The sequence below is a fragment of the Lepisosteus platostomus genome, chromosome 9, assembly GCF_059453375.1.
Source record: "Lepisosteus platostomus isolate fLepPlt1 chromosome 9, fLepPlt1.hap1, whole genome shotgun sequence".
Classification (NCBI taxonomy): domain Eukaryota; kingdom Metazoa; phylum Chordata; class Actinopteri; order Semionotiformes; family Lepisosteidae; genus Lepisosteus; species Lepisosteus platostomus.
In genome coordinates this window covers 7,748,937-7,773,163 of record NC_142619.1, presented here as the reverse complement: position 1 = coordinate 7,773,163, position 24,227 = coordinate 7,748,937, and the positions used below count along the sequence as shown (strand labels likewise).

The 24,227-nt window shown below is 39.1% G+C and overlaps 1 protein-coding gene across 6 annotated transcripts in view; it reads left to right on the top strand.

Annotated features, from left to right (window-relative positions):
* Positions 1 to 585: 585 nt before the first annotated feature.
* The window catches only part of LOC148654497 (solute carrier family 45 member 3), a 37,422-nt gene continuing 13,780 nt past the window's right edge, over positions 586 to 24,227 (top strand). For 2 of the 6 annotated variants that reach the window (XM_088646758.1, XM_088646757.1), the window contains exon 1: positions 587 to 949. The gene's annotated coding sequence lies outside the window, so the exon portion shown is untranslated. Of the gene's footprint in view, positions 1,045 to 16,190; positions 16,359 to 21,615; positions 21,663 to 24,227 lie in introns of those variants that run through there. The other 4 variants (XM_088646759.1, XM_088646762.1, XM_088646760.1 and 1 more) reach the window with 4 other exon arrangements.

The window sequence follows — 24,227 nt, the reverse complement described above, 5'->3', positions numbered from 1 at the left end:
AATTGAACCCGAGCAATACCAATCACTGCGCCACCGCCCCGCCACTAAGATCTACATGTATGCTCAAAATGTTTTTTTAAGATGTTAATCGTTAATGTGCACGTTTTCTGCATAGTTATTGTATGCAACAGTTGTACTGTAAATATTGCCCCCAAAAACGGTTCCCTGAATATACTTAAGGTGTGACAACAGTGAAAATGAAGTCTGATTGTCCCAAAAAGTTTTTTCATTGTGGATTTAAAATATATAATTGAAATACTTATCATGAATAGGGATTACGAGAATAATGTATTTAAAACATTACATTCGTATTATACGAATTTTAATGGTACGATTTAGTTAAAATATTTTTTGTGAGTTATACTGTATATGTTGTATTGTGCTGTAAGTGCAATAGAGAAATCTCTAGAAACCGGCAAGTTAAGTATTGAGTTATATTACATATATTATTTTTCCTAATTACAAATGGAAAAGTCTTAAATGTCCATTATCAGATAATAATAATAATAATAATAATAATAATAATAATAATAATAATAATAATAATAATAATAATAATAATACAACTGTTGAAAGCACGAAGAAATGGAAATACATGCCCCATTTTAAAATGAGAAAAAGTGAAATACAGTACAGTTAGTGAATGGGTTTTGCAAGTTAGAACGATACAGTTCAATAAATCCAGGTGTTTTTCATTTAATGCCAAGGAATGTGGGGGAAAAGCGCTATTCTTTAGTTCGGGGATTAGACACGTCACACGAGAAGAAGAGGAGAAACACAATCCCAGTCCTTTTCAAAGGGCTCTTCCTTGTTCTCCACAGTTCCTCTTATTCACCCCTCTAGAGAATCTTTTCACGTCAGCGAGTCCTTCCCACAAGCTGGCCAGAGACACCAGAGCGGGTGGAAAAGTGAACAAGTTGCATGGACGAACGGGAGCCGCATTCACAAGGTAATCCCGACTGCTTCCAGTTTCGATTGGCAGGGGTTTCAGGTAAAATCTAAAAAAAAAACAAACAAACAAGAAAAAGAGAACAGACAATAAAGGTAAATCACGGCTCGTCGCTACGCAAGCAAGTTTCTAAATATAAATCAAAGTAGAAATACTACTTGGCTGTCGTATACTTTTAATAACTTCCGCTTCCTGCACCATGCTGTTTAGCGTATGTTGTTTTTTCTTCAGTTAGTCCGGTTATTGTTTTCTATGAGCTGTGTATAACTTGTTAAAATGTAACAGAAATGGTAGCAAATGTTTACTGCACTAACGCGCGGCGCTGGGTGTCGTGAGCCGCTTTGAATGGGATTGTTTTAAACATTTCGTACACGTACAGTCATATAAAAGTGTTTTTATTTTTATGGACTGGTGTTGTGCCAAGTGCCAGGGTGGCAGTACGCGCTTAAAGAATCTTGAGAAGCGAGAGCAAGCAGTTTGGTTTTCTACCGAAAAACAACCGAAACATTTTAGACAAGCTGCTGGCTTGTCTGAAAACACTGCGTTTTCTGGCTGTCTTGGTAAAAAAAAAAATCCCGCTGTTTTGACACATGGTACTTGGGGGGTTAGTATCGGGTTAGCCTATTTTGAGACTTTGGTGAGATTTATTTTTAAACTTTGCACCTTTGCACCACCACTCTCATGTTTAACGCACGACCTACGGTACTGTATATTGTGGTAAAGGTGAGGGCTGCGAACATTTAGCTTACTCCACTCATCATGAATCGTGAGGGTAAAATTACGATGTCGTGTTTTAAAACGGAGATCACGACCATGTACCTGAAAAAGGCTTGAACCCCACATTACTCTGCTCGATGAACAGCAAGGAAACGCAATTGAGTTGCTTAGATCTTTGAATCTATAAAATGCCAAGGATTCAAATTAATAAACATAACGACTCAGCTGGGTCGTATACCCACACGATTTCTGCATTTATACAATGCGCGTTTGGAAGGAGCATGTTCTTGGGTTGAAAACTTGCAAGATATGAATGAGATTAGTAGCTCGATGCCCTCCTGATGCTTATGTGTTTAGCCTCTATGCAGACAGCAGACAATTCTCTTTTGCAGGATTTCTGCCCATTCCAAGATCCCAACCTGTAAGAGTGAATCCTTCAAGTAGACACATTTGTGTTTTCTTTCTTCTTTTTTTCCCCAGCATGGAATAAACCTATTGTTCCTTTGCAGCCTACGCATGCTGACACAGCTACCCACCTGAACTACTACATTTTACATATGTCTACTGGCGTTCTTGTCTACTACAGTAACTGGTTTAGACTTGGGAAGGTTGTGATAGTTTGATTCTGACTGTTCTGGAGTTGAACAGATCTGCGCCAGCGGACAGTTACCACGGACAGTCTTTTTTTCCTCTCAAAAATGACATCCTGCATTATAAGGCTTCTCTGAGGGTGGCTTCTGCCAGTATATGCCCGATGCACATGGAAGATCTTCGCACTAGCCATGCAAAGACAGAACACAAGGCCTGGCTGCTTAACAGACAGTGCAATGAGGACATGTCGGCCTCTTGTCTGGCCCCACGTTTTAAATCAGGAGTTCACAGCTAGAATGGTTCCTGATTTCCCAAGCATTGGGTATGTGTTTGAAGGTGTCAGGCAGTCAAGGTGTGGAGTTCTGAAAGACAAGAGTTAATTATCACTAGGCACTGACTTTTTGCATGGATCTTTAGAGGGAGTATTATATGTTTGTCACTCTGCTTTGGGGGATTATAGCTAATTAACATGAACACCTTATAAAACGCTTACTACTGGTGCCAGACGAAATTTGCTACATCAACAATGAAGCTTTTCAGGCTGTAATGGTGGTGTGCTGTTCACCGTGTGCTGGCGGGGGTGGGGGTATCAGATTTGATGTTCGTTTTTCGAACGTTTCATGGCTAGGATCTGGTCCTAAATTGCTGGCAGCTGTCTTTCCCTCACCTGTTGCCTCACAGAGGTGCTCGTCCAAGCAGGTGAAAAAAGGCTGCCGGAGAGCACAAAATCAGGATGATAAGCGGACCTGACAATGAACAAAATCATGGAAGTGTAGTGATTGGTCTAGTTTGTTGCATGAGTCTCATTGCCCTTTATGGAAATTGCTAGGCACAGAAGGCTTACTTCATCCTGCTTTGAGCTAAACTGTGACCAAGGCCTTCCCACACTAGTCATTATGTTAATTAAAGGTTAAACTATCTCCGTTTTACGCAGAACATTTTTATTGTCACTGTGGTAATGGCTTTGCCACTGGACAAAGGCTGTCTTGCAGCTGTGTGAGAGGACAAGTTTTTTTTTAGCTGCCAAGAAAAGTACTGTATGAACAAATCATTCCAAATCAGGGCTTTCTTAATGGATTAATAATGACTTTGGTTAGATTGTATTATGTATTTTTTTTAGCCTCTCAGGTTTTTCTAAGTGTTGTGTGTTTGCTTTGAACAGATTTTGAAATAGATTAGTTACACTAATAATGTGGTGGGTTTCTCCATGTTTCTCAAATCAAGATGTCCCTACTGTGTTCAAGGAAAAACTAGTTGAATAAACTGCATTACCGCATTACCATGGGAACAGTTGATTGGTAATTCATCTGACGTATGAGTCTGATTCCAGAGCAGAAGCTTTCATGAGTTTTATATCATATGCATGTAGACTAATGTGTAAGGAGTACACGAGGACAGTCTTTTCAAAGTGACTTCTCAAAATTTAAAGTATTTTAATTTTTTCTGCATCTTACAGCAGCAGATAAATATTTGTGGTGTCTCTATTAGTGAAATTGAACAATTTAAGCATCACAAATATAGTTGTGTTAAACTGTGATTATTTGAAAGTTACAGAACTCAACCCAGGATGTGTTAATAAAGTATTTTTTGTGAATGAACTAAACTAAGAAATAGCTTGTCTGTCTCCACAGTTCCACCGGCCTCTATTGAGTCCTCAAATGACAATTGTTTGAGAGGATGAAGGAATGTTCACTAAATTTGGGACATACAGAACTGTGAATAAGTTTTAGCTTGACAGCCAGTTGACATATTTCTTAGACTTAACTTAATAAGTGCCATTTTTGGGAGATAGTGAGGATGACTAGCTCATGAAGGAAGCACGTTTATGTACAGCATATACAATGTTTTGCATTAAAGGTGAGATTGTTTATAATGTCGCAGTTCTGGCCATTCCGTAATTGTCTGCTTTCTCATCCTTTTATGGTTTCTTAATCCCTAGCAGTATGACCTTTAATGCCGTTTAGTTGTTATTACATTATTATCCTCACTCACAATTCGAGGAGATAATTTGTTACCCGTTTGATTTGTTGAACTCTTGTTTTTCTCTTTATAATGTAGCTGCTTTGTTGAGGTTCAGAACAAAATACGAAGTCGCAATTATACATTGTCATGTAGAATATGTAAAAAAAGACTGAGTATTTAATAAAAGCCTTTTTAATGTTCAAATTTGTCTGCAATTCAGCTTTCCCAGAAAATAATTACAACTTAAAATATGCATCTCATTAGATGGTACAGTACATTGGATGCTGTTCCTCAGAGGCAAGTTTCCTGACCTCAGATGAAAAAGTTCCATATACGTCTTTTTAAATAGTTTCCATTCTGATGTTCAAAGCAACCCACAAACATAAACAATCCAGGAAGCGTTTTAACAGTCAGATAAGAAAATTCCAGTCATTGTGTTTGAGTGAGTATAATTAACTAATACTTTTGACCTTCTCTTCTGTTATCATGTACTGTAGGTACCACATAGTTGTCTCACACCCTGGCCTGTGTTGCTGTAATTGGACTCTTTCGTAGCATGGCTTCAGAAGTCTTGCTAAATCTGGTCAACAAATTGCCTGTGCCTATACAGCATCTTTAACACAGTACATGTGGGGGTCATGAGATCTTCACAGTCTTTTATAAAGTCAAACGGCTTTCCAGTACATTCTTCATTTAGATAGCTTTGGTTTAAAAATGGAAAGAAAAGGCACCTGACACATCTCGTAAATTTTCAGGATAGGCTTAGCAGTAACGTGTTTTTGCCTTTTACAGTATATCAGGCCACAATCACTGCTGTAGTTGCAGTGCTGTACTGTATATCCTCTCTGTGAAGCAAAAAAGGGTGATAAAAGTGACTTGAATTCATTTGATTTGAGCAGTTTTGTGCATTATATATTGAGATGGACCACATCTCTGTGTCACTTCCTCCCCAAGTTCATTTTGAGCTGAGCTGTGTATTCAGGGTTGTAATTTAATTTTGCGACGATGATGCAGTTTCAGTCAAATCGCAAGAGGCACTTTTATGTGGCTCGGGGATATGAAGGGCGTTGAATTTCTGATGGTCTACAGGGGAAAAACAGTAACAGTACTGTCAGCATTCTGCTAGTAATCAAAAGAATAAAGTCTTCCAATATAGATTGTTTTATGTCTGCACATCTGCCTTGGTGTTCCAGTCAATCAACTCTCTGAGACCTGTTATTAAAGTCTTTACAAGTGTATGGCTTTTGACTCAGATTGCTGTGAGACATCGAAGAAGAAAACAACTACAGTACATACAAGAACACATGAGCTGTGGAAAAAATGAGATTTCAGTAGTGTGTGATAAATGTTCTTTTTTACTTCTGAGGAGAACTGGATGAAATTCTAGGGTGTTAAGTAGTTACAAAGCTTTCATAAATTCCCACCCACTGAATGCAAATGACTAAGGCCTGAAAGTTAAACATAGCAACGCAAATGTTCTTTTTTGTTTTGGCGTTTCCGATGGACTTTAAAGAAAGGCTTCCCTGGTTCGTTTACTGTAGCTTTGGTGGTCTTTCATTTAGTTCATGGCAGTGGAAAGAGTGAGTAACTGTATCTGGGCAAGGGCCTGTTCAAGGTACTGAACATTAGTGTATTAGTTTCCAGAAATCTCAAGGGGACAGGAGTGTAGTTTGTGAGTCTTTTGATATGTGATCCACGTTTACCTGCAAATGGGATGACTTTGTGATTTAGGCGATTCTATTGCACAGCTTTTAATCCTACTCTGTTGGGCCCCTGAGCAAGGCCCTTAACCCCAACTGCTCCAGGGGCACTGTACAATGGCTGACCCTGCGCTCCAACCCCAAGCTTCTCTTCCTGTCTGTGTCTCATGGAGAGCAACCTGGGGTATGTGAAAAGACGAATTCTTAATGCATGAAATTGTATATGGCTAATAAAGTGATCTTATCTTAATGCTCTGAATCATATGTACAAAAGCTTTGCATAGCCTGTTTTCTGATTAAATATTTGTTTGGTTTCACCTATATGTACGACGGAATGTATTCTGCTTTAAGTGTGTAATTCATCCAGTTGAAATTTTAATGTAACTTAAGCAACAAAATAATCTAGATAGGTTACAAACAAGAGAAGAGCATTCAGCTATGTGGGCAAATCCATTATTCATCTGGTTACCAGTGATTCTCCTTGACTTTCGTGATGAACCACAAAAAGTGTGGGAGGTTAAAGCAGATTAATTCAATCCTTGTTATCCATTAATGGGAAGACCCGTACTGGCAATAATGTTGTCCTGCATGTAACCCTGCAGTTCTGAAAATAGTTTTGCTGTTGATATTCCATGTTTCTCCTGTTTACTGGAATTTTCCACTCCATGGTGGCGAAGCTTTCATATTACTCAGTGCTCCAGTGAGCAGTTGTTCGGAGCCAGACCGTGAGATTTTACCAGAACTCCAACATTGCATTTGGTGGAGTAAAGAATCATTTTGACTCCCTGTCTGCCAATTAGTATGCAGAAAAATCAGTAAGTGGCATACTTCTGCAGCTTTTGTTGGGGAGAAGGAAATTTACAGAGCGTACTTGTCCCACAATTGTAGCTTCTTTTGCAAGGGCTCACCTAACTGTAGTGTTGAAATTAGACCATGCGGGAGTGCACAGTAATGATTGTCAGAATTTTACTTCCGTCTGGCTTGCCTGTGATCATGAAAATGGAAGACCAAGAAAATGGAAATGGAGAGTCACTCCTGCTGTAAGCAATGCTGTTTATAAATGACTCACCGTTTAACATGATTTGTTATAGCCCACAACGGATTAATGGAAAGGTTTAGTTAATGGATAATCTGGAGAAGGCAGTGAGGGGAACAGTGTCAGCATGCGATCTACAGAGGAAAAGCTACAGTATGAGTTAATTCCAAGCTGGAAAATATGAAGAGAAATGCCAGCTGTGAAGTCTTTTTCAGGTGTGTGATGGGTTAATGGGTAATACTTAGTGAATTTTATATTGTCTGTAACTACTGTACTTCATAATATTTACATAAGCATATATAACAGGATGAAGGGAGAATTAGAAGCCTCTTTATCACTTTAGTTTCATTTGTGATTGTATCTTAAGCAGGTTACTGACCTGAATGCTAATACTTTAAGACTTAAGTCCAGGTTGAGGGCGCAAAATGTTTTCCCACAGTGCCTTTTGCTGTCTATGCTCGTACATACAAGAGATCCTGCAGGTAAAAGGGTAGGGGAGTTCTGTGTAAAAAAAGTAGGCTTAAAAGATACTTTTGAAGGTCACCATTTCAGATTGAAAAAGGTGCATGAAACAAAAGCCATTGCCAGGTAGGAGACACTTGCTTGAAATTGTGCAAATAAACCAGTTATTCTTATTTCGAAGTAGATGTTTAAAATACCCACCCTGTCTCAGGAGGAATAAGCCTCCCCTGCCTTGTTTGCAGTTGTTTCCTTCTCTTAAGTGTTAAAATGATACAGCCTGCTCTTAAATTAGAGCATGTGTCCCATAATCGCAGTGCATCTCCTGATTCTTAACCATCTGGTTTATTTTAGAGTTCCTAAAGGATGTCTTTAGCATATATCCCTCAGGCTGTATTTTGTGAAAATACCAGCCAAAGCAAACCTTGTTGCAGGTAGCAGCAGCTAAATTTAGAGACACTGAACATTTTTGGTTTTGTGGATTAAGCTGTGAGCGCTATTGCACAAGCGTGTGAAAGATTACAAGGGAGAAGAGGCCTCTTAGCCAGTCTAGTCTGTTTAACTAGTTAACAGTTAAGGATTTAATCTGGCTGTAAGGGTATTGCCTTCACCTACATGACTGTATGGCTTGTTCCATACACCCACAACTCTCTGGGTAAAGTCGTGGCTCTTGTTCTTAGTTTTCAGTGCACTTGCATGTAGTTTCCACTTGTGCACCTTAGTTCTCATTTCCCTGTTCCTTCTAAAGAAATCTGCTGGGTTGACTGTGACTTTGTCAGAGCTTTTGAGGATTTGGAATACTTGTATCCGGTCCACTCCTTCAGTCTTCTCCGTTAAAGACCAAAAAAGTTCAGTTTCTTCTGTCTATCAGTGCACGGCATTTCCTTAAGTCCTGTAATGTCTCTAGTTGCTCTGCTCTGGACAGCCTCTAGGCCTTACTATTGTTTAATACAATTTTAACATGAAATCCCTTGATTTAAATTCTGTTCTTTTAACTATATATCCTAACATTTTGCCTTTGTAAGTGCTTCCCCACATTTTCTGAAAGATGTAAGTGATTGCGTTCAACTCCTAAGCTGCTCCTGCTCTCTGTATCTATACTGTATCAGTTGTTTTTGTTACCTGCATGAAAAACCCTATACTTGTCTACATTAAATGTCATCTGCCGTGTGTTTGGCCCGTCTGGTATTTTATCAGAATCTTTTTTAAATTGCGTTTGCTGTTTCCACTGTGTTGGGTGTCATCTGCAAACTCGACTAGTTCTTCTTAGTTCAACTCTTAACAATTTGGTTAGGCAACACCTTCCTTTTCTAAATGTGGACTATTTCTTAGCATATCATTTCCATATTGGTGATCTTCTAGTTGAGTTTTTATCACAGCTTCCATAACCTTACATTCCTTGAGCACAGTTGGTAAGATAACACTGGGTCTTGGGGATTTATAAATCTTGTGTGCTTTTAGTACCCAAAACACTTCTGCGTATCTATTCTTATTTAAGACGGAACTTTGTCCTTCCTGAGTCTGAAGCGTGGTGTCTACTTTTTCCTTAGTACAGTACCTGAGTGAAATACTTGTTTAGTACATCCCTTTCTTTCTGTAGAATTTCCCCATTTTTGTCTTGGATTTAATTTTCTTCATTTTTTATCGTTCTTTTGCTGTTATAGTACTGTAGTTCACAAACCTGAGACCTGCCATTTTTGTAAGTGCAGTTATTTGCTGAAGAGTACAGGGAAATTTATCTTGGCTGTTGCATCTTTATACTGTAGATGTTACACTGATTTAGTGGCAATCAGAATTCAGGTAGTGTGAGGCGTTCTGATAGGCAGATCTTCTCATGTCAGTTGTGATATCACCTCTTTCTTTTGTTTGATAGCTGAATCTGGTTTTAAATAAAAACGTAGGATTCTCTCATTAGTCTTTTTAAAGGCAAGAATAACTCCACTAAAAAAACAGCCATCCATTCTCGGAAGGAAATAGAGAAAAACTCTCGGATTCTTGAATGTCGGTTTAATGATGTGTGGCGAAACACACAAGGAGGTGCTGTGGAAATATGTTTTTAAGCTTCCTGCTTGAGTAGTTTACCTGCGAGAAAGAGACACAACAGTCCACTCAAGCCACTTTCTTTTCCAAGCTGTAAGTGACAGAGAGAGTATTTACTAAGTCTTATTTTTATTGATCAGCATGGGCTTGCTAAAGAGGTTCCTTTAAATGGATAAACACTTAATGAGGGCGGCCTGCAAATAACTTGACAAATTTACTGGAGCTTCACAAAACCTTCTGTTTATCCCCCTCCCTCCCCTACCCCTTGTATTAGAGACCACAGCAGGCTGAGCTTTGTCACAGAACAGGGTGCACCAGCGAAAATGAGGTGTTACTCAATGGCCTTGTGATGGACTGAAAGGGGAACTTTTTTCGGAGTTAGAAAGAATCAGCATTGATGAGTGCCTTTCAAACCACAATAAATGTAAAATGTACACAGTAATTCTTAAAATCTCCAATTTATGTCACAAAATAGACTAAATTTCCAGGTACGCACAGCGCCATAGTCTGCGATTCAGAATTAAGCAACAGAATGTCCGGTGATATGATGCAGCCCTATGACATTGTAAATAAGCTGGCCTGTGAATACATCTCTTTAATCCAATCGAAATATTGCTCTCGACTTCGAGGCGGTTTTGCCGACAAACACTACTCGCTTGCCAACTCTGCATGCAGATCACGTTGGAACATTCTGCGGTGAAACGTCTGCTGCACAACCTGTACTTCTTCGCTCGTACGTCACATGACATTAGTCATTCCGGAGACGAGTGAGCAGGAAGGGCCGCATCATGTCGCAATCTGTGGGAACTCGAAGGCAGGTTTGCGTCAACACGGCGGCTCACAGTACTTTCACAACGTTTGCGATTTTGTGCTCAATTCCAGATTTGTCCATTTCTTCTATAGCGTCAACAAATTAATTTTGTTTCCGAGATTTAGTAACCGGTCTGAGAAATGGAGACTGTAGTTCCTCTTTCATAAAGACTGTGTCTCCACTTCCATGGGGTTTGATTTTAAGGCCGAGGCTGAGGGTTAATGTTTGGGGTGTGTATGTGGGGGGTGAATCAGAAGTAGTGTGAGGCGTTCCTGATAGGCAGTTAAACATGATACCAGGTCAGGGATTATTGTGCAGGGTGTTGTGGTGGTGGTGGAGGGGGAGTATGGTGGAATTGATATGAATTCACTCTTTGTTTCAGCCAAGCCTATGCTGTGAGTGCAAAACCCAACCGGCAGGGCTTTTGGGAATCTCAGGAGAGGAGAATTCCTGAAGTGCTCGGAGGGTTTTCCCACAAGCCAGGACAGAGATTTTAGGGTTGTCAATTACAGAGCAAAGCATAAAAAATTTGCCGGAGACTGGGTCAAAGTTCCCTTTTGGGGGAGGAGGGGGGGACTGTGGTGGGAAGGGAGAGGGGGGTCGAGAGGAGTTTTGGGGGAGCATCCTGAAGAAGGACTTTCCTGCCCTCTGACTTCTTTATGGCACAAAGTGAAAAAGGACTGCAGTGCAACTCCAGCCCTTACATTGTACAGTAAGTAACTTAAGTTTTGTTTAATGGTGTCATTGTAAAAGAGATTGTGACAGTTTTATTTTGTATGTTTTACAATGGTTTTCCTTTCCAGGTTTTCCTGTTTAAACAGACTGCATTTTGAGGCAGATACGGTATAAAATATGTGGTTGGGGGGTTTCTTCTATACTTTGTGTAACAATCATGTCCAATTTGTAAGATGAGACTCTCAAAAGTCCAGTACACGTCCTTTGGAACCCTCTTTGGAAGTTTATTGTTCTGGATTCATTGAAAGATTTCTCAAGTGTTAAAACATTAATGCACAAAAACATTATAATTTTAATATTATAATGACAAATGCAGTTGAAGTTATATTATTACACTTAGATTAAATTATAAAAGTACTAGTTTTATGAGAGTTTGAGGTCAGCACCTAATACAACCATTATATGAATGGTCCACATAATGCATTTCCACTGCAGAATCCTGTCCTGTTTAAATGGAGACACATTTCTCTCTACACAACTGTGGCTGCAGTACATTTATAATGCTGACAGTCTTTTTCAGTCCCTGAGTGATGTGCCAGAGGAGCTCCCTGATATTAAAGTTTATGTCTGGTCCACTTCATGTTTGGTGTTGCCACTATTGTGTTATCAGTGTTTCTCCTTTTAATTGGGCAGTTGTAATTATAAATCCATTCTTTTGCCTCTTAACATTTAATGTCATTGATACCTTTTAATTAATGAATTCTTAAAACAGTGTTAAAGGGGAACTGCAGTCTCAGACCAGCTATTAAATCTTGGTAACACAATACATTCAGTGATGTGCTAGAAAAATGTACACATTTTGAATTAAGATCAAAATCCTGAACTTTGTGAAAGTGCTGTAATTCGCCATGCTGTCTCAAACTCGCATTGGAGCTTCCACGAATTGCGATGTGATGTGGCCCCTTCCTGCTCACTAGTCACCGTACTGACTAATGTAATGCAATGTACGAGCAAATAAGTACAGGCTGTGCAGCAGACATTTCTCCGCAGACAAGTAGTAAGTAGTATTTGTCGATAAAACTGTCTATTGGATTAAAAGAGATGTATTCACAAGCCTGATTGTTTGCAAGGTGATAGGACCACATCACATCACTGTACATTTTGTTGCCTCATTCTGAATCACAGAACATGGTGCTGTACATACAGTACCTGGAAACTGAGTCTATTTTGAAATGAAAATTGGAGGTTTTACAAGTTACTGTGTACATTGTACTTTTATTGCAGTTTGAAGTGCACTCATCAATGCTGATTCTTTCTAACCCTGAAATATGAAAATAGCATTGCAGTTTTCCTTTAAGATTTGGGTTTTTCCATTGAAAACTATTTTTGTTTGTAATATTTGTTTGTAATGTCATCATATTATCCTTTTCGACATAATTTTTAACAGTAATGTTAGATGAGTAATTGGCACATTTGCACAGTACTTTGAATGTGTACTTTTTGCTGTGTCCTTGAATGGAATGCTGTACTACATGTCCTGTAAAATAGACCGTTAGTATGCTAGGTTTGTTGGGCTCTTTATTCCTGATTGCAGCTGGTCTTGTGTGGCCTCAGACATAACAACTGCTTTCACAAATGCCAGCTTTCACTTGACCCAAGATTGCTAGTGTTATATCTGAAGGAATTTATGGTATGAAGTTCAAAATAACCCAATTTTTACTCAGTACTCTATAGAATATGTGGATATGTTTTAAAAGGCTGCATCATTTTACAAACCTATCAGTCCATCCTGTTGAATATTGATACATTTTATATCACCAAGAAAGGAGGCTCTCTCATTTGTAATTTAATGTAGTGTTAATAAAGTGTTGCAACTGAGGAGCTTAGCGCTCAATGACACTGCACTGAAACAAGATGAAACCTCTGGCAAGAAAGCACACAAGCGGCATCGTTTCTCAGAGGCTCATGTCTAAATATTTATTATGGGAATAACCTCTAAAAAATTCTAATGTTTAGATTTTTTTTCTGTCCTCCATAATTTTCGTTTACTTAGGCCCTGTCTGGAAATCTTGACCTTTTGAGAAACATGGAACGCAGTGACCAAAATGTCAAAACCATAATCTCCTGCTTCATGCAAGTGCAAGAGCATTTGCAAAACCAAAAGCCCCAATGTATTTATAACTGTATGCAAGTGCTAAGAAAACATCATTTAAAAAGGTGGTTGCTAAGGAACTCCGGTGATTTGGGATGATTTATCTTGACTGTATAACCCTTGGAGCTGTCGTCACTGTGTTTATGCGCTATTGTTACTGTGAAGTCAGGAATGGATTTTTATACACCCATGTTTCAATTAACATTTGTTTCATGTCTTTAGGAAGCTTTCTTTCTTTTGCTTAATGCTTAATTATTTTGGAATATTACAGAAGTACGCAGGACCCTAACAGCATTTCCATTGTACACAGAATGCAGTCTTGTACAAATAAAATGACATTTTAATTTTGTTATCCATCCTCAGGGGTTCAGTGTAAAGCCATTGAGACATTTTTGTTTAATTTTGAATTGTACATTGGCTGTAGATATGATAGGCCGCCACAGGAGTGGCCAGCAAATAGCAGTGGGAGAAATGGAGGGCCCGACAGGTATTGTCTGCTGCAATGTTTTTGACTCTGCAGCGGTACTGTAACTAGTGCCTTACATATTGGGCCACTGTCCACCACTACCATGAGTGGATCATCACTGCATGATCGTCACTGCATTATGATGGTTTCATATGTAGAGCAGGGGGGGTCCTCAGTCTTCATCCTGGAGGCCTGGTGTGCCTGAAGGTTTTCCAGGGTTTACTACAGCAGCAGCACCCAAGGGACTGGGAAATGCTGAAAAATGGTCAATTTAAGCCAATAATTATTTGGTTAAGAGCACAGCTGGACTGAAAACCCAGAGAGACACCAGCTCTCCAGTACCAGGTTTAGGGAACCCTAATGTATTGAGATGAACAAAACATGGTGCATAATAGTGCATAATAAGCACTGCCTTTGTAGAATTATTTGAAAGAAAGGAGACTTGTAGTAATTTTTCTGTCACGTTTACAGACTGGTTTTAGATTAAGACATTTTTCTACAGATTGGGGAAAACACTTGAAACCAGCACAAGAGTGGCTTGAACTGACGCCGTGATGTCAGCGCAAATCAGTAAAGTTGAGCCTGTCAATGTGATTAATCCCTCTGTGGTGCTGAAAAGAATCCTGATTGCAGTGCTCAACTTGTTTCATCGCTTTCCCGCACTTATCCATATACAGCGCCAGCCAAAGGAAGACCCTTTTAATCAGATCACCAAGCAGAAATCAAAGTGCCCTCTTCATGTGGAATTGTTAGTCCTTGCTGTTTTGATCACACTTCTCATAGTTCTCAATATGGATTGCGGATATGAATTTGTTCAGATCAGAGATCTCCCCTTGTATTTTAAAAAGATAGTGTTGGTGCAATGAGCATACATTTTCTAGTGTTTTGCCAAATAAGAATAGGATTTATTTCCAAATCTTTCTTAGAGTTGGTATTCCCTTTTTTAGCTCTTGGCTTGACGATCAGTACTGTTTATTGCTAGGCTTCTTCCCTGAAACTACGGAACTTGTTACAATTAACCATCATGCCATTACCAAGTTTATGTTCAAGGGAAGTGAAAGACCTACTGATGTTCCTTAGGGAGTGGTGGGTGTATATGGTGGCAGACCTCCCCCCCCACACCCACACACGTTTGAAGCTGTGCAGTGGTCAGCTGAGCTGAACCGCATAACTCCCTTGAAAATGACCTGAAGTACAGGAGGATGGCGTTATCACCCCAATTAGAAACAAAAATAGTGGATTGTTGCGTGAAGATAAAATAGCAACATAGTCATGCTTTTCCTGTGAAGTGTTGCAGTGATCATCCATGAGCATTTGGGTATGTCTGACTCCCATGGTTCCCTGAACCCTAGGATACCCAGAACCGCATTGTTCAATGGGGAAGAAAGAAAGAAATTGAGTCCTAGAAACCCTCAATGAGAATCCAGTCAGATTTCATTCAGATGGTGAGACACCTACCACTTAAACCCTGAAACAAAGCATGTGATTTTGGGTGGAAGCACCAGAGGTGATCCCAAACCGCAGATATTTCCAGTCCAGCTGGTCACCAGCTTTCTTGGTGTCCCGTGGAAGAACAACAGAAGGGGTGACAATTTCTGTTGCCATGTGTATTTAAGGTGGAAGAGGCAACAGAAATGATCAGATGCAAAGGCCCCCTTAAATAAAGTCTGGCTGAACTTGGTGTGCTATTTTGGACGTGGAGGTCAGCAGACAGCTAGGCATCAGAGCAATTCAGAGAGATGATCTTGCATAAGTGTGGGATCTTTTTTTTTAAAATAGTAGGTTAATACAACCATTCTAGCCCTTTCTCATAGGCAGTATATGTCATGTCATGCAGAAGGAGAGCAAATTAAGTTGGAAAGGTGGATAAAAGTTAGATGGAATGCCAGTTGAATTAACCTTTTGAGGTAAACTGGAGCCCCCAACTCGTCATGCATGGCCACATGATCTCAAGCATAACCATTGTTGCTTCTTCGATCTCGCCTGATCTAGAAGGTATCAAAAAATATTCTGGTAAAGATACAGTAAGTTTTTGGAACAGTCAACGCAGTGGATTTTAAGGAAACTGCAGTGTGTTTTTCTTCTGTATTACTGTCCCAGCCTAGAGTGTAGGCCACTTGCTTTGCCTTGTTTAGCAGCTGGTGGTTCACCGATCATCATATATTATGATAAGCGTGGTAAAAGCTAGAAGCATCACAGACACTTCTTCAACATAAAAGCAATGCTCTTGGATGGATAGGTCTATGTACTGTTATTTATTGCTTGAGCTGTGCTGACAATTAAAACATATGGCATCGAGAAACTGGGATCTATATTTAAATAACTTTAAAAGCTACATTTTTGTGATTACGTTGCCCTCCACATATGGCAGGCACACTTGGGGAAAATTATTGCATTGAACCGGTTTGTTTGATCACAGCAATTTTTGTTTGTGAGAGACCAATCTCATTCAGATGGAGATACAGTTTCACTTTGGACTAGTACCTGGCATTGTCATCTGAGGCTGTTTAAATGATCTTGTTGTAGGAGTCTGCAACTCCGCTCCTGGAAAGCTGTAACAGGATTTCTCTGCAGCCTGAAATTGTCAGTGAGCAAAGACCTAGAAAAAGGATATCGACTCCCTTCTGATCAAGCACCTGATTGATTCAGTTAAGTCATTCTGAGCTCGGCTGGAAGGAAAACCAGAAGGCACCGTGGTTCTCCAGGACTGGAGTTGCAGATCCCTGATCTCTTGTGATTGAACTAGAAAGTGGGGGGACTTTGGACACGGGACACAGGCCTTTGCACCTTGAACAAAAAGGTATCCTCTGTTTCGTTTGTTTAAGTTAGAAGGCTTTTTTGCGCCGAGTAATGATATTCTTATAGGAAAGGCTGTGTGGTGCACAAAACATCCATTAAAATGAAGTCAATAACAGCCCACAGCTTTAATTTCGGCTGTCGGATAGCTGCTGTAACATAGCTTGTGATTCTGATGTCACCACTGAGCAATTTGCTAGAGCTGGCCCAGATGGAGGCATTGCAGTTGCTTTTTACCTACTAACCCAATGTTAATAGAAGCATAATTGAGAGTGCTAGCTGTCCCAGCTAGATCAAGTTACTTCTCTGGCGAAGTGTGTACAAAGCTTGTGTTGTGCGATAATATCCTGCAGGGCCATTAAATCAGTTTTCAGGTTTTGTTGAATAGACAAAAAAAAAAGGACATACTGACACAGCAAAGGAGCTAAATACTGCTTCCCATATCAAAAACAGAAAACTGTGAATGTTAAGATTTCTGAGTTGTCTTTTGGAAGTATTTTAGGCAAATTTAAGATGGTTGCTGGGTATGAATGGACTGCTTTCTGTGCGCTAAGAAGCAAGGGAACATTTATGATGTTTCTGAGGCGGGGGTATCGTGTTTGGTCTGTTAACTTTATTCCAAAGATATCTGAATAAAAAACTTAACAAGAACTCTACCCTGTTATGTAAGTATAATGAGACATGTGTGAGTTCTTTTTAAAAAACACCAAAAGTGCAGATTTCATACGATGGCTTTTCTTTTTATCAGCTGTCAAATACTGTAGTTTACCCGATATCACTAACACAAATAGCGTGTTTGGGATGAAGTCTTTTCATTCACGGGTTTGACCTTGGGGATCTGATCAAGAGAAAAAAAAGACCTCTCTGCTGTATGAGTTCGGAGCCCTGGGGGGTTCCCAGAGCCGAGAAGGGGCTGGGAACTTTGTGCTGCAAAGAAATATAAAAATTGCCAATTGAGGACAGACATTTTTGTAAACGTCTCCTCACAATACAGGTCAGCGCAGCTGGTGACCTCCAGGCGGCTCAGTCTGGGCGGGGGGGAGGGGGAGCCAGGCGGCTGTGAGTGGCCACGCAAGAAAACCCCAGGCTCCCCGATGGGCTCTTTTCAGGGCCTCTGCTGCCTGATCAAATGGGATATGACGGCTGTGAAGGGCTTTCGCCGTCCCAGTCTCGCAGATTGATCAGTATGATTTAGCCCCGGTAAAGTTGGAGAGTTCCCTTAAAACTGGTGCAACGCCTTTTTGCAGCTTTTGTATTCTGGACCCTGTCCAATATTATAATAATAATAATAATTCTGTATGTGTCTCATTTCATGCTTACCTATTCAGCTCTAAAAAGTGGGAATTAAAAGATGTTCATGCGGAGGCCAACAAGTTTTATAAAGGAAAGTAAAATTATGGAAAAGTCTCCTCATTTCTAGCTGATAATTTTAAGGCCTGATTTGTGTATGAGTAGATGATTACGTAAAGGTTTTTACTTTTATAACAGAAGCACAGATGGGCCCATATTAGTGGCAGGGCTTTATGCCAAATCACAGTTTTGCACTTTTTTTTTCCCTTGGTAAAAGAATGTGTTCCGCCAGTTGGGAATACTTAATACAAATTTCACACCTTATCGTCCCGGCATCTGTGTGCTTGCTGCAGCCTAGCGAGTGAATGCAACCTGGGAAGTTTCTCAGAACTTCTGAGCAGAACCTCGATGCCCATTTTGTTTCCCAGTCAAGAACATGAATTCTTGTCTTGATGACATGATTTAACATACTCCATGCTCACCAAGGGGTGACCTACAGGTATTACAGGTGTAAGAGTTTCTCCTTTCATAATGAAAGTGGAACTTGGTGTCGTGCTTTTCAGCTTCACCTTTCACCATTGGTGTTTTGAACCTGATGAAGACCAATATTAACAATGTGCTCTCTTTTCCCCCCTGAAGGTCTTCTGCCTGTGACAGATGTGTGCCATAGATTTTGTCATGAGAACAGAGATCTCTTTTGGTTTATTGATTAATTGAAATGTAATTAGCCTACCAAGTGATCTTTTTTTTTCTGCCACTAATGCCTTCTTAATGATTTTTGTACGACTGGCAGGGGAATTCATTGCGGCTAACCCTATTTGGGAGTTCATGCCCATTTGAACGTCTGCCTCAACCATTATTTTGCTTTTGCCTTTTTTTTTGTGTTTTGTGCTGTTAAAAAAGTAGCTTATTTAAAAAAAAAAGCTTTGAGGACCTCTGTTGGATGGAATGAATGATATTTTCCTTGTCATTATAAACAGAGTTTATGACTCTACATGTGTATCTCCCAGGAAATGTGCTTCATGGAACTCTCTCTTTTGGCGGTGTTATTAACACTATTAACACTTGTTTTATAGTGTTATTGTTTATCCACATGGTTTTGGAGAATGAGAATTGGCTCAGATGTTCTATTTGGGATTAAGGAAATAGGAAATAATAGAAATACTAATCTGGCCTTTACACTCTGCTTTTAACGTGCTAATGTAATAATTTAAACATACTACTTTTTAAGCTGTACACTGTGAAATTGCACTTTGTTGGAAAAACGTTACATTAATGGCATCTAATTTATTATATCGAATTGGACATTATTTTGAACACCTCTCCCCAAGGGGTGGGACAAAATAAGAGTGTAAATAGATCTTTGAGCAGTGAACTGGGTGGCAATCGTCTAGAAGTTGTCCTTCACCCTAGATTTCATTGTGGAAGGCAGTCCAAAATGTGTGGCAGGAAAAACTGGGCCTAAGCTGGTGGTGTGGTGTCCCATTACATGTGGAAAGTGAAAGCTGCATCTCCAATCACTGGTACTTCACAGAGCGACAAGGTATGGGGGCTAGCACACCACCAGAGAAAATCCCTTGGAAGAGTGCTTGATGAATTATGTATGTCTGTTGATTTGATTATAATTGCATTTTCTGCATAATAAACCTAATGGTCAGCCCCTTAATGGTATATGTGCAGATTGTAGGCATACCATTCATCCATTACCAGGAAGCTACTTATTCCTAGTGGGGGTTGTGACATCCAAGTGACTATCCTGGCAGCACAGGGTACAAGGCAGGGCTACACCCTGAACAGGATAGGATACCAGTCGACTGTATGACAGGCACCCTCACACACGTAAGGACACTGGACTATTTTAACAATGTCTCACCGCTAACAACCACATCACCATGCAAACCTTAATACTTTACATCAAAAAAAGGACTTCAAATACAGGGTCAGTCTAAATGCTGTCGCCAAATTTGACAGTTTATTACAAATGAATTACAGTACATGGGTTACTGTGGCAAAAAAAGTTTCAAACAAAAGCGTAAATATCAAAGTTTCTAACAGTTACCTTATAATCCTTTGCCATCTGTGGAGGAGAAAACAAAACTTTAGTGAAATAATTGGCATTTATACTTGTCGACAACATTTTGACTCGGCCTGTATATAGGAAATGTAAATGTAACTCTTAAAGTTCCTGTCCCAAGGCATACATACTGTACATGGTACACCTACTGTATTTAGTAACCTTATAGGAAACTTTGTTGAAAATCTGAACTAGTGGCAACTCCTTATATACCAGGGTTTCAAAATATTAGAACTGGAGAAGGGATAACATTTAAGAGGATTGAATGAGTTTTGTACACCAAACCTACACATATTGTACATGTATGTCTAGGACTGAATGGATAAAAGTGCGTTAAGGATTTAGATGTAGTTATTAAATATATGTGTTCACGTTACTCTCATGACTATATTGAATTAATTGAATAAATCATTCATCGTGCAGGAAACCCAGCCTATGACACAGCACTTTGCAATACCCTGGAAACAAATGTGTGATGAACATTGTACGATTCTTGTGTTTGTGCCATTCTTTTTCTTTTTAACAGAATTCACATTTCACCTCTTGATATGTGGCATCTTCAGCTTGTATTGTGCATATGTGGGTGCAAGGATTTTTTTGAAGTTATCTTGTTTTACATTGTGGTCAGCTCTACATTTGTCACTCTGATGAAACATGCTTCAACAGAAATATATAAAACTACTTGGAGCCATTTGTATAGTTGTGTGTAGTTACAGCTTTTGTGTTAACTTGGGCAGTGCCAAAAGCTTTCTGAAAGATAATGAACCATTGTATCTAACCGCTGATTCAGTTTAGTTTTCAAAGACTTCTCTTGCTTTCTTCTAAAAATTCAGTTGTTGTCTTGAAATAGATTTATTTCAAAATAGTAATATAACTATCTTTTCTTCTCCTGCCAGGAAAGCCTACCAATTTAGCTTACCAAACATGATGACATTACCTTGTTCTTTAACCGCCTTGGTTTAATAATAGAAAAATAGCATCAGTATAGCATCACCACACCTGTTGCTGTGGTGTGGGCGAAGTCTGATGGAACGGGTTGGTTTCAGCTGAAATAAAATAAGAAATGACGATCAAATTGTTCGCCTAGACAAAGTCTAACTTCGTTTTCAGCTTGTAGTGTCTGTCAATGTAACTTTCTTTATGATGGCTTTTCAAGACTGTACATACTGTGCTCTGTGTAAATTTGAAAGCTGCAAGTCAATGTTATTGGTGAGTTCCAGATTCCAGTGTTCATCACTGAACCAGCATGAATGCACTTCTGCTTACCCTGTCAAGCTAATCAATACTTGGCTGTTCCTGCAATAAACAGCCTTCATTTAAACTTTATGTTGCTTTGCATTGAATACCAGGACATTGATTCAATAACACATCAACCATAGCCCTTTCCTTTTGTTAGCCCTTTTCATTGTTGGCACTGATATGACGGGTGGGTTGTCTCTTATTGTAGAAGAACCAACAGTTCTTCTATGGGGTGAAGAAAGCACATGTTGTAATTAGGCAATGTGGATTTCAGGCCGGTACAATATTCTTCTGTTTTCAGTGAAACTATTGCTCTTCCTAAAGTAAAGCCATGATTTTCTGGTATAAGAGATGATTCTAAAGTAGGAGGAATTACAAATGCTACATGCAGGAAACCAATTCTAATATACTTCAAAGAATCTCATGACTTAGCAAACACTTTACAAACAACATCTTATGTAGAAGTGCAGAATATTTAACAAATATTTTTTTTAATTTGTGATGAATTGATCTTACAAGACTGTGACACTGACTTTGACTGTTATATAAGCACTAAATCGCCTCATTAATTAGAGGGATGATTGCACCCAAGTGATGGGATGATTTAACCTGTTGACTGTTACTTCTGAAAAATGTTTTTTTTATTTACATTTTCTAGACAAGCCAAGTAAACGTCAGGAAGGAAAAAGTCGCAGGAAGGGACCAGTATGTACTGCTAATGAAGAGACTAATGCCTTTGTTTCATTAAGTTGTTGGGTGGATTAAGTTGGTTCTTCAACATCTGGGGTGTTCGCAACCTATAATTTAAAAGATATTTAAGCCGAATAGTGTGCTTTAATGATTTGGCCATAATCTGGGAGACCATAACTCCTGGTATCCAGTGTGATGGTCTTGTCTGCAGCATCTTTTTGCTCCCCTTGCAGTAATTGATGCAACTTGATTACATGGTGCTACACATTGATCAAGTCCTGGGACATCTGTTGCTACAGTACATTTCTCTGCTACACGTCCTGATGTAAAAAACCCTCCAGCAGTACAGTATGTGTCCCCATGCTGCCAGTGTAACAGGAACTTTAACCCTCCAGCAGTACATTACGTGTACAGTATAGTTTTGATCATTATGCTACAAAAACATCATGCTGCTCTGTATTCAGTCCAGAGGAGCAGTTTGAGATACATTTCTAGGCTTTGAAATGTCCCAACACAGACAGACTAGAAAAACTGAACCTTTTTATTTTGCTACAGCGAAGACTATAATGAGACCTGATTTAAGCATTCAGAATCCTCAAGATGTATAAAGCCGATACAGTGGATGTACTTAGAATTAACAGTGAAATACAAATCTGAGGTCAAAAATGGAAACGTTTGGAAATCAGGAGGCCCTTTTTTTACACAAAGGGTTGGGGGAGTCTGGAACAAGCCTTGTTATTGAACCCTGGTTTATTTTAGGATGCTGCTAGATGATGTTCTTAAATTATTAGGAATTAGTTCCTAGGAGCAACATGAGCTTGATAGGCTCTTATTACCATTCTTATGTCTTCTCAGGTATTCTATTTTTCTATACACTTAAAAGGTTTTGTTTGCCTTTAAACTGTAAGAGGTTATCCTGTTTCATTGGTCTTAAATTGCGGAACCTAAATGTGTTTGGTATGACTGATATTTACTATACAACATTTTTTCTGTCCTGGAATATGTTGACTGCTGTTTTTGTACTAACTGACCTATTTTTAATATTAAGAGTTTGTCATTAGAAAATGTTCTTTATTTAAATCGAAGTTATCTGTGGCTATGTGAAGTTTGGCCATTTTAAATTGCATATAAAATTATGCACATACAGTGAATTTCCAACCTTTTAAGAGCAAGAATCTAAATTTGAAGTTGAATCAAGTGGAACAAATTGGTTCACTTGACAAATGGCAGCAGACAAAGTGTCAAAATTTCTTCCTCCAGAAAAAATAACGAACCTGGTTCAGATGTAATTCTTACAAGTCAGATAAGGCCTAGATGATCAGATACATAGATCTATTTCAGATGACTGTTTTCACGATTCCCAGGACAGTTTGAAATGGGCTTACAGTGCCACCTTTCACAGATATTGAGCAGCAGATCTGAGACATTTGTAATATTAATTAATGAAAATGGTGACCAATGTATCTGTATACACAAAGATCAATTAAGGAAATCTTAATATTTTGTTAGGTTGACTGTTATTGCTGTTGTAGTGTGGTATAATTAATCATATTCAGTTTGACAAAGAAGTCATTTTTTAAATTATGCAAGTTTGAAGGGTATTTTTAAAATCCATGACCTGCATTAAACGTGGTACGCTAAATGTTGCAATCCACAGATTTGGAAGGTAAAGGCTTGTAGTACACCATTGTACGATATTGTAATGTAATTTTCCACTGGATTATACCCGTTTTGTTTAATCTTGACAGTTTTTGAATATTAGTTTAAAGTGTGCGTTAGAGTGTCATCTGTTTCAAAGGCCTAGTGTTCTTATGTTGGACCACATTTGGTTGAATTTGAAACTGGAATGATGCTTGTTGAATTTGGAGTTGATACCTAAGCTTTTTTTTTAACAGGGGCACCTTGAAATTTCAGAACAAACTGACACTCAGGCTGCTATCTTGATTTGAGCAGGAACCAACTTTCACCACATGTTAATTTTACTGTCATTAGACTGATGACAACCAAGTTTATGAGTTTGTTAGCTAAACAGGGTTGGAAAGAGAGCAGGTTTGGGGTAAGTGCTGCATTCTGACCAGAACTTGACCTGGCATGCCCATAAATATTGTAGTGAGATAGACATCTGGGGAATGCATGACATCTGCCAAGTTTCAATTCAATTGACGCAGTTTTACCAAATTAAATTGAAAGGTTTTTCAAATACTTTGGTCAAGCCACCATCTTGGTTGACACGCTCAGTGTCTACTCTGCTAAACCTGCTAAATTGGTTGACTTGCATTGTCTGCATCTTGATCAGATAAAAAAAAAAATGTTCAGATCGTAAGGTTTCAGTTTTTGGAAGCCTTAAAACAAATATGACAATATGGTGGCAACTGTTGTTTGCTTTATAGATAACAGTGCACACATGATGAAGGTTGCACTGTGATTCATAATCTGGCGTCATTATCTAAATTCTTTGTGCATGAGAAGGACTGTTCATGAGCAAAATAAACTAATCCAAATACAGCTGGGTCTCAACATTTGCTAGTCTTTGATGCAGAGGACTGTTGCAAATAGCAAAATTTGCATATATCCACCAGT